We start from the raw sequence: 10,499 nt of genomic DNA, 5'->3' as shown, positions 1-10,499 counted from the left end.
TGGGCAAAAATGGTGCCTTTTCTCAGCCATCAGCGAGGAAAGCCTCATGACTCAGGAGCACTGGAATAGTACACAGGAGGGTCTTGCTTAAGTAAAGGACCAGGAAACAGCCCTAGATCAAACACAGCTTTGGTGCTGGCTCATAAAACTTAGAAAAGACAATTGAAAGGATACAGCACCCAGGAACCTACTTCAAGCAATTACAGGACTTTAAGACAAATCCAGCCCAAACAGAGTAAAATTCACACTGCCTACCATCCAATCAAAAACTACCAAACATCAGCCAACTAAAATTGAGAAATTAATTAAAATGATTAAAGTTGTATACTCTGCATACAAGGAAGTAAGAGAAAAGATGGACTATGTTAAGATGTGGAACACGAACACACACACACCTACCTCCAAGGTTAACTTTAAGAGATGATGAGTATATTTTCTGAAAGTAAAATATACATGGATATTTTTAACAAGAGATTAGAATTTTAAGAGACAAGATTAAGTAAAATTAAATATACAGCAACAGAAGCTATTCAAAATGAAAAGGAGAAGTTGGTGGCACACGCCTTTAACCCCAGCACTTGGGAGGCAGAGGCAGGCAGATCTCTGTGAGTTCGAGGCTAGCCTGGTCTACAGAGCGAGTTCCAGGACAGCCTCCAAAGCCACAGAGAAACCTTGTCTCGAAAAACCAGAAAAAAAATATATATTGGTGACTATGGGTCAATGATTAAGTCAGAGCAAGCTGATTAGAAGTCATAGCAAACGGCTAACAACTTCATAATTAAAAACAAAAACAAAGTGAAAAGGAGAAAAACACTTAAAAATGAACAGAGCATCAGGGAATTACAGAAAAATATTAAGTAGTCAAACACATACACAAATGGGGAAAAGGGGCATTTTTTAGAATAATAATGCTTAAATACTTCTTCAAATGTGATGAAAACTCCACTCACAGATCTAAGAAACAAAACAAACCCCAAGCACAAGAAAGATAACATCATCCCAAGCCTCATAATCCAAGTAGAACACAAATATAAAGAAAAATCTTGAAAGCAGGTGACAGGATAAAAGGATACCTGTATATGGGATAAAGGGCGTAAGAGACAAAATAAAAAAGAATAAAACAAGGTTGTTTGCTTTTATCACATTTTTTCAATCTTTTGCCAAAGAACCTACTTAACAAAATGGGAGGAAATATAAACAAACAAAACACTGAAATCGAGGAAAAAAAGAAAAACTGTATTTAAGGACAAGAAATGATAGCCCAGATTTTAAAATATTGTGGAGTCTACTTAAGGAGTGATTAGAAATAAGTTTAATGACATTGTAGAAAATAAGACCATATGCAGAATCAACATACTAATAACAAATCACTGGAAATTCAAACAGCAATAACAACCATTGCATCACAAAAACAACACCTATCTAGGGATACACGAGGCAAGAAGTGTTTCGGATCACCATTCGGAAATCTATGCAACATCGTGCCGTGAAATTAAAGACTCAGGTAAATGCAGACACCGGCTCGTGGTCACTTGTTGGGGAGGCAATATTGTCACTGTCTCAGTTCTTCCCAGCCATTTAGGAAAATGCTAATTTACAAGTCAGTAGACTTTGCCAAAGTAAATGACACCAGATCCCTCCCTTCCCTCTCCCCACTCTCTTCCTGCCTCCCTTTCTTCTTTGTTTCTCTTTCTTCTTTCTTTCTATCTCTACCCCCAATGGAGACAGCTGATCCTAAAGTCATAAGGAAATATAAAGGACCAAAACTGCTTTGGAAACTAAGAACAAAGTTAAAACACTACCTTATTTGAGGCCATAGTTATTAAAGCTCCGATTATCAATGCAGTGTTACTTTGGCACACATATATGCAAACAATCAGTGAGACAGAACAGTAATAGACCCACACAGAGAATCAATTATTTGTCCAAAAAAAGTTGCAGAAGCATTTGAACAAAAATTTGGCTATCCATAGTAAAAAAAAAAATCACCATCACAATTACACACACACACACACAAACAAAACACGCTAATGTTTTCTACACACTCCCCATAAGAACGAATTTGAGAGGTTTTAGAGATGGCTCGGTGGTCAAGAGTTCTTAGTGCTCTTACAGAGGACCTGGGTTTGGTTCCCAGCACACACATTGGACAACTCTCTACAGCCTACAACTCCGGCTCCAGGGGATTCTACACCTTCTTTTGGGCTCTAAGGGCACCTGCATGCATGCACACATATCCATACAGAGACTCTCACATATATACACATAAAATAAATAATAAATAAATGATTTAAAATAAATCTTTTTTTAAAACTCCAACTAATCTAAACATTATAGTTCTAAATCACTAAACCTAAAACTATCAAACTTTTAGAAGAAAGTCACTTAAGATTTTGGTCTATGAATTCTTTTTTTTTTTAATGTTTTTTCAAGACAGGGATTCTCTGTGTACTAGTCCTGGATATCCTGGAACTCACTTGCAGACCAGGCTAGCATCGAACTCACTGAGATCCACCTGCCTCTACCTTCCAAGTTCTGGGATTAGAGAAGTGCACCACTGCTCGGAGGCCTATGAATTCTTAAATATGACACCCAAAGCACTATCCATAAAATAAAGGAATAAGTGGACTACACCAATATTAAAACCTATTTTCAATTTCAAAGACTTTAAAGAGAGAACAATAAGACAAGTCACAAACAAATCATAACAAAGAACTTGTTGTTCATAATACATAGACATTCTATGGCACAAATATGAAAAATACTAACCCAATAAAATATGTATTCATAGTACATAAAAATTCTACACAACAAATATGAAAAATGGTCAATAAAAACTGAGGTGAGACATCTGAACAACAGTGCGCCCAAGAAGACCACACATGGATATCAAATCAGAGAAGACAGCTGCACTAGGGAAGTGACAATTAAACCCTAATCACTGTCCCTAATAGGAAAAAGACTTCAAGAGGAAATTCCACAGCTGAAATATGCACTGTTGATAGTAATGTATTTAGGAAAAGTCTGTCACCAAGTCTAACATATATCTGTCATGTAGCCAAGCACTTTATTTAATTCCTTGCTAAGTCCTTACACAAACGAAATAAAGCACCGATTCACATAAAGACATGAACATGAACAATCAAAACTATCCAAATTGTTCATTTTGTAATTCCTACAAAGATGGAGACAATTCCAGTCTCTGTCACCGTGTAGCTGGAGAGACAGTTGTGTGCCTATATAATGAAATAACACCCTGGAGTAAACAGGCAATGAACAAAGCTAGGTTTGATAGAGCAGGCTTTTAATGCCAGTGCTTGGGAGGAAGAAGCTGGCAGAGGCAGGCTGATTCCTGTGGGTTCTAGACCAGCCTGGTTTATATAACGAGATCCAGCAAGCAACGATGCCATAGTGAGACCTTGAACCAGAACAAAAGGGAACCAGTAATACGCATAAATTACAGACTATGTTGAGATACCAGTCTATATAAGCATGTGCTTTATATGCATATTATATATGTATAATGTATACTCACTTAAGAAAAATTCTGCCAAAGTCAAACTAGTTTATAATGACTGACAACTTACCCATGGCTGCCTGTGGATAAGGACGCAGGAAACAGGAAGGGGAGACCACTGAAGGTCATGAGGAAAGTGGGTATGAGGGCTCTGCTCATTATCTCAATGGTAACAGTGACTTTATGGGTACACAAGTGTTAAAACTTACCAACATTTATCTTTTAAGCACATGCAATTTGTCCTACACATGCATTATATTTCAACGAAGTTTTTTGTTACTGTTGGGGATTAAACCCAGGGTCCCATACCTGCTAGGGAAACTCTCTGCTACCGGACTACCTCCTCGTTCCTCTCTTCCCTTCTGTTTTTGATGCTTGGCCACACTAAGTTTCTCAAGCTGGCCTTGAACTTACTCTAGAACCTATGTTGGGCCTTCAACCTGCCTCAGCCTCCTGAGTAGCTGGCTTCACGGGCCCTCACTACCAGGTTTGACTACAATTGCCGCCTTCAAATTGACTGAAATAAAGTGAATGGAAAGTTGGCTCCATTGGATATACCAGTCATATTCCAAGTAGTTAGCAGTCACGCGGAGCTCATGGCTACCCTTCTGGACAAGACAGTAGAGAGGAATATTCCTGTCACGGCTCGCACTGTAGCTCAGTTCTCACATGTGCTACCCATAAGGATTACGTGCCTCCGTCGTCTGCCTGCCTCTGTCTGCCTCAGCTCTAACGGGAAATGACGGCAGCACTGCAGTGATGCATCGGTTTCTGGAAGTTTTTTTAAAAGCGATTTTACTACGTTGATTTTAATGTAATGTTTCTGTGATGTGAAACATACATTTGACTCATAAACCTACAGCACGTGCCTCTTGGTTCCCCATTCACGGCTCCTACGGACAAGAGGCTGGACAACAGGGCAGAAGAGATAAGGCTACACCCTCCTGGGAGTGTGTGTCATCATCCCTGTAACCAAGATGGTTCCAGTTTCAATATAATCCCTCAACCAGCATAATGGACTCACGGGTACCCTGCAAGTTAGTTTTTACTTATAGTCTGGAAATGCTAAAGCCACACAACCCCCTTGTATGTTCCTATTAAGGAGAACTCAACACACTACCTTTAGAGAGCGAAAATAATTGGGGGGGTCACATGGGAGAAGAGATAGTCAAAGAGACCCCCTCCACACCCATCGAAGTATTTCACCTTCAAGGAAAAAAATAGAAAAGTCACCTTAGATGTTAACCTTAGCATCTAAGGAAGTGAACTTCTTTCCCCCGCTGCCACTTTGACGTTAGAGGTGACGTTATTAGAGCAAACAGGGAAATTCAGACTGGACTTTCTAGCCCACCCTAGCAGCCTATGGACTTGGGAATCTGCCTGCTCAGTTTCTTGTCTCACATGAGAACATAGCGCCGCATTCCCCAAGCCTCTTTGATCCACAGCCTGATACCATCAGCCTTCCATACCCGTCTTGGTTACCACTTGTCGCAGAGCTGGACTACACACTGGAGTTAAGGGGGGTGGCCACTGTAGATGAGCGGGCCCCCAGGCACCATACTACAGTAGCTAAGAAGAACAAAACCAGAAACCGGATCCCTGCCCTGTTGGCAGAGGCAGAACTCAGAAGCCGGCTTCACTTACTTTTTTACACCGGCACAGCCAGTTCCCTGGTTGTCCATGTCAACAGAGAGCATGGGAAGGCTTGAAGGGGTCCTCTACTTCCGCAACTAATCAATAAGGGAGAAAAGCTTGGGTTTAATTCTTAGAGAGAGAACACATATTCTCGATTGGAAACATACAGCCCCCTTTACAGCTTCACACCAGCTGACTCCTGAGGCTGTTAACAATTTCCAGGCCCGGCTGACTGGAGAGACAGGAGACACCTGAGGACTGGAGGAGGAGACTGTCCCCACCTGGACAGTCAGAGTGTGCAAATGAAGCCCAAACCTCTCTTCAAGCCAGGAGTGAGGTCTGGCAGGGCTTCCTCCAGCCAGCTTGCTCCCTGAAGACATTCCAACTCATACTCCAAGCAGAGAAGGACAGGCCTCTCTTTCTGGCCCCCTCCCGGTATGGGCTGTGTTTCTTTTCTCCCCTTTTCTTTTACGGCTTTCTGTTTGTTCGTCTGTTCACTCCCCCTGCTTCTAGCTTTCAATGAAATGAAGAAGGGACTTCAATAAAGCTTATATCAGAAAGTGTACCCCTACCTCATCATTCTTAGCAAAACTCTGGGAGATGACCATGCCGACTGAAGCAGAAAGCACAGACAGACAGACAGACAGACAGACAGACAGACACACACACACACACACACACACACACACACACGCACACCAACCAGATAAGTTAGCACAGAAAGGGTGACGGTGATGTGTGTGTGAGAGAGTGGGAGAGACAGCTTATCAGATTTATGGAAAATCATCAAACCATTTGAGACACAGTAATATCTATATCTATTTTTATGTTTATCAGATGAGGAACATGGAAAAAATAAAAACTCTCCGTAACTAATATACAATTAGCAAAATGGGGAAGGGGTGCTTTAAAGAAATGAAAATCAAAATAAAAACCCTGGCCCGGAGTTTCCTTATATTCAGCTGAAGCCATAAATTAAATACATTTCCTCTCTCATCACTTAGACTTCGGCATTCCTCCTCCAGGGATTACTGTGACATGACAAGTACATCGTTCAGTATAGTCACAAGATGTTATCTTTCTTCCAGAAGTGGATGGTTAACAAACAATACTGCAAGCGTGGGCTAATCTCCACTCCTGAAACACACACACACACACACACACACACACCTTCCAGTTGTTAAGTCTCTAAGATCACTGCTGAAGAAACCCAGCGTTTAATATACATATAGATATTAGCGCATATCCACACAGTCGGAGTAGACAGGGAGAGATTACTGCTGTTCTAGCCTCGAGAAGAATGGCACTTTAGATGGAAACTCTTATACATTCACCATCTTTTAAGCATCCCAGAAACAAAACAACTCACAGCGGCGCTACAACAGCACACTACAGTGCCTTATCACTACTATTAGTTTTCTTTTCTTTTCTTTTTCCTGAAAGAGTAAAAAGAAACCTACCTAGAAGCAACTAAAACATATCATTTTTATAGGCTTATCAAGAACAGCCAAAGAAACCCCAATGTTTTCTTTCACAAAGTAGTCTGGCAAAGGCATTCAATAAGGAGGTACAGTTTGACACAGTGAAATAAAACCAGGCTGGCTCTGGGCCAACATGTCGTTAGGAATCACACACAAGCCGGCAACTGCCTTCTGGTTCATGGCTGGCTTTTTAAAGCTACAGCGTGTCTGTTCACTTTGGCTAACTCCCCCAGCACAATTAGTGGGAGGGAAGGATCACCACTTCCAAACCGGCAGAATTCTCCTTGCCGTGTCCTGTACAGTCTAAGTAGCCTCTTATTTTCTCCCTCCATTCCCTGTCGCCACAGCAGTCTTTACTGGTGTTCTGTGTATCAGTGCCATGCTTCAGATTGTCTTCTTTTCTCCCCGTGGGAAAAATCAGAGAAAGCCCAGACTTGTGGGCTCTCCACACAGAAGCTGCATTAGTTTTTGTTTTTGGTTCTTTTTTTTTTTTGTTATTGTTCCCTGCATCAGTTTGTTGTTGTTGTTGTTTGTTTGTTTTTCCTAATAGAGGCTTGGACAAAGTTCCTAGAGCTGGCTTTTAAGTAATCTCTTTGTGAGGCCAAGGAAAGCTCTGACCTGGCCAGCAAATCCCTCCATCCACCATGTAGGAAACATCATCTTTGAGAGAGAATACAGAAGACCACAGCTCTGGAAAATGTTCACATTTCACCCAAGGAAGCCAACTGAAACCAAACCAAACCAAATTCTACAAAAGAAAATCACTCCAGCAAGGCTTAATTTTAACGGTTTAGCTCAGTTACATAAAGAAAAAAGCTTAGCACCTCCCCAGTCCCCCCATTCAGCCAACACTTCCAACCCATGAGTGCATGGCATTGCCCAAGTCACATATAATTAAGATGTTCTGAACTACCGCCATCTTAAGTTCCGGCTCAGGAAACCTAGTAGTAGAGCAAAGACACTGGGGTGAGTTTTTGATCGTTACCTGGTCAGTCTTACGGTGCTCTGGGTCAGCTGGGAACTGTTAATGGGATTGAGGGGGGCATTCTCATCCCATAAGCCTCATGGACATTGGTACATGGGTAGAAAATACATACCAATCAACATTTCAACACTTTTAGTTCAAGATATCCACTAACCCCCAACACACTTCCCCCAACAAAAACCCAAACCAAAAGACAACGAGAACACAAACAAAATCCACTCCAAATATGGAAAATTCAAGTTCCTTACAAGGACCCTGAGGATCCTTTGTTCTCTGCAAGTGTGATGTGCTGATTTTAGGCAGAACCGAGGAGAAAGTGGTCTGCCTCTCTTTGCTTTACTAATCCTTGGGGGACATTCAGAGAGCAAAGGTCAACAGGAACCCTGAATTCGTAAGCCACCCACTCACCCACACACCTGGTTTTCAGGAGCGGCAATGGAAACGTTCCGTTTTCCCAAAGCACCACAACTGAGAACAACTTCAAAGGCTCTCTTTCCTGCAAAAGCGGCTATAAATTTTTAGGGGTGAATTGCACGTGCTCAGTATTTCTGAGTAGTGTTTTGAGCTCGGGTCAGCAAGAGTGTGCGCCATCATGAATGACCTAAATGAGGGCGGTGGAGCGCTAACTCATCAACAGATCCATACTTTGGGACTTGTGAAACTCCTGACCTACTTCCCAGCTTCCGCCAAAAGGAATGGCATTGAACTGTACGTCTGGTGGGCAGGAGGGCCAGGGGAGGGTGCCCCAAAAGCACGGCTCCGACCACCAGTCTCCAAGGGGAAGAGTCAGAGATGTGGGAACCCCGAGTCTTCCTCATGTACACTCAAGGGCTCTGTGAGGTTTCTCCAAACACCTTCCCCTTCACATTAAAAAAACGCCATCCTCCCCCTTCCTGCCCGCTCTGATCAAAAGTTTGCCTGTTAAATAAATGTGTTTCTGGAAGTGTTACAGGAAATCCGTCCCGTTTCATCATGGGTGAGCCACAAAGGTGTACTAAATGATAGTAACAGGTTTCACTTAACAGCTGGTTTCCGACTTTGGAAATAAGCTGACGTGTGTGTGTGAGTGTGTGAATGTGTGTGTGTTCACCCTCTCATCTTTGTACACGCTAACAAGGGCATTAGCCATTGCTCTTATAAGGACATGGATGTCAGCATTGTACTTGCGGGAATCAAAGCACTGTACTGTTGTGTGCTGTATGCAAGTGGTGTGTGCTTGGTGATTACAGAACATGTGGGGTGTTTGTGGTGTGTGTGTGTGGTGTGTGTGTGTGGTGTGGGGGGGTGTTGCCCGAACAAGACATCTGTACACTAAGGTAACTTTCCAGGTAACTTTCCATACCCTGGCCTCCGGATTCTGGAACCTTTGGGGTCCACTGGAAAGCGCCCTCCAGGGGGTGGGGGAGGGGAGGCCAGTCAGGACGGATGGGGGACTATATAGGTACTTTGAGAGATGGCTTCTGCAGTGACCGGCACCCACCTCCAGGAAGCACAGATGGCCCAGGAAAGCCGGGCTGTGCTGTAGGAACCTTCGCCTGGTCCCGTGCTGGACCCAAGTCCCCGAGGGCAGTGCTGCAGGCGTCCCGGGAGCAGGGCGTCTCCAGGGCACAGGACCCGCGTCCTCCCGCCCACGGTCGGCTAAGCAACTCGCGGTGGCGCGGGGGACCGAGGGGAAAGTTTCTGCGGAGGTTCGGAGGGAGGACCGGGCGGTCTGCCCTGGGTGGGAGCTCCTAGGAGTGTGGACCGAGCCCAGCACCGGGTCCCGTCCCGCCCCGCCAGCTCTGCCCTGCTCCGCTCCAGGTGACAAAGTGCACGCCCGCGGGGCGCCGGGCACGCGGGGACCGCGGGGAGGGCGCCTGGGGGGGTAATTCGGATTGTTCTGGTTTGCATTGGTTTTGTCCTTATCCTGGTGTTCACTGGTGCCTTTCATCCCGGAGAGGAGGGAGGGCGGGCGCGTCCCCAGGACCGCCTGTGAGCCCATCACTTACCTCCCGCCCAGCCGCTCGGTGGCCGCCACGCGCGGAGCCCAGAGAAACGCCAGGCGCGCGCGGCACGCCGGGAGTTGTAGTCCACCGTGGCCCCAGGGGTCCCCAGGGGATGGGGGCGGAGGAGGTGGGGAGGCAGAGACTTAAGAGGGGGAAAGAACCCAAGCCGCTGGGATTCCAAGGAGGACGTTTGCCAATGGCTCAAAACTTCCAAGGAGCAGGAGGGAGGGGCACCCTTCCCGGGAAAAATGAGTTCCGTGGAGGTTTTCGGTTAACACCATTTTCTTGGGGACAACCCCGCTGAGCTGTGTTAGCCGGACGTTAGCAATTATGACCACAAGCGACCTCCCAGGCCAAGTTCCTTATTTTCTAGGGCTCCGCTTCCTCCTCCCTGTGAACACGTGTGTGGCATACTTTGCTTAGGAGCTCCTGTGTTCTCGTTGGAGACATTGCATAACTCCATCAGAGGGTAATTGGACTCTCCATTTACAGAAGCACTCTTTCCAAAAAAAAGTTGTTTACTCATTTGCTTAGTTCCGTTAGATCCATAAAGCAACCCTTGGCTAGTTCCAGGCCAAAGAAAAGCTAAAGATGAAGTTTTGTGTGTCTGCACCTGAGGAGGCTGGAGTCAGCCCTATTTTGTCACTTGCTCCTCCAACCCTCCTCTGGGTTGTTAGGGGGACCAAATGGGAGAAGGAGGCTGGGAACAGCTAGCTATAGGACAGAGAGCTAAGGGAGAGAGACTTCTGTGGAGCACTTTCTTGAAATAGCTGGGGAGGGCTGGTGAGCAGGCGCAGGCAGGAAAAGGGAGCACCTGTGAAGTGTAAAAATACCAGAGAGTGCTCTAGAAATTAGGCCCATTGTAAGAAAAACCAGCCACAAAGGTGATGGCAGAT

The 10,499-nt window shown here is 44.8% G+C and overlaps 1 protein-coding gene across 1 annotated transcript in view; it reads right to left on the bottom strand.

Moving 5' to 3' along the window:
• Samd13 (sterile alpha motif domain containing 13) overlaps nt 1-9,691 on the bottom strand; it is a 37,716-nt gene extending 28,025 nt beyond the window's left edge. The window contains exon 1 of the mRNA XM_040751625.1: nt 9,607-9,691. The gene's annotated coding sequence lies outside the window, so the exon portion shown is untranslated. The remainder of the gene's footprint in view (nt 1-9,606) is intronic.
• Between the last annotated feature and the right edge of the window lie 808 nt (nt 9,692-10,499).

The sequence above is a fragment of the Mesocricetus auratus genome, unplaced genomic scaffold (genome assembly GCF_017639785.1).
Source record: "Mesocricetus auratus isolate SY011 unplaced genomic scaffold, BCM_Maur_2.0 Super-Scaffold_100009, whole genome shotgun sequence".
Taxonomy (NCBI): domain Eukaryota; kingdom Metazoa; phylum Chordata; class Mammalia; order Rodentia; family Cricetidae; genus Mesocricetus; species Mesocricetus auratus.
Note: the sequence above shows the minus strand (reverse complement) of the source record. Positions and strands in the feature narration are given on the sequence as shown.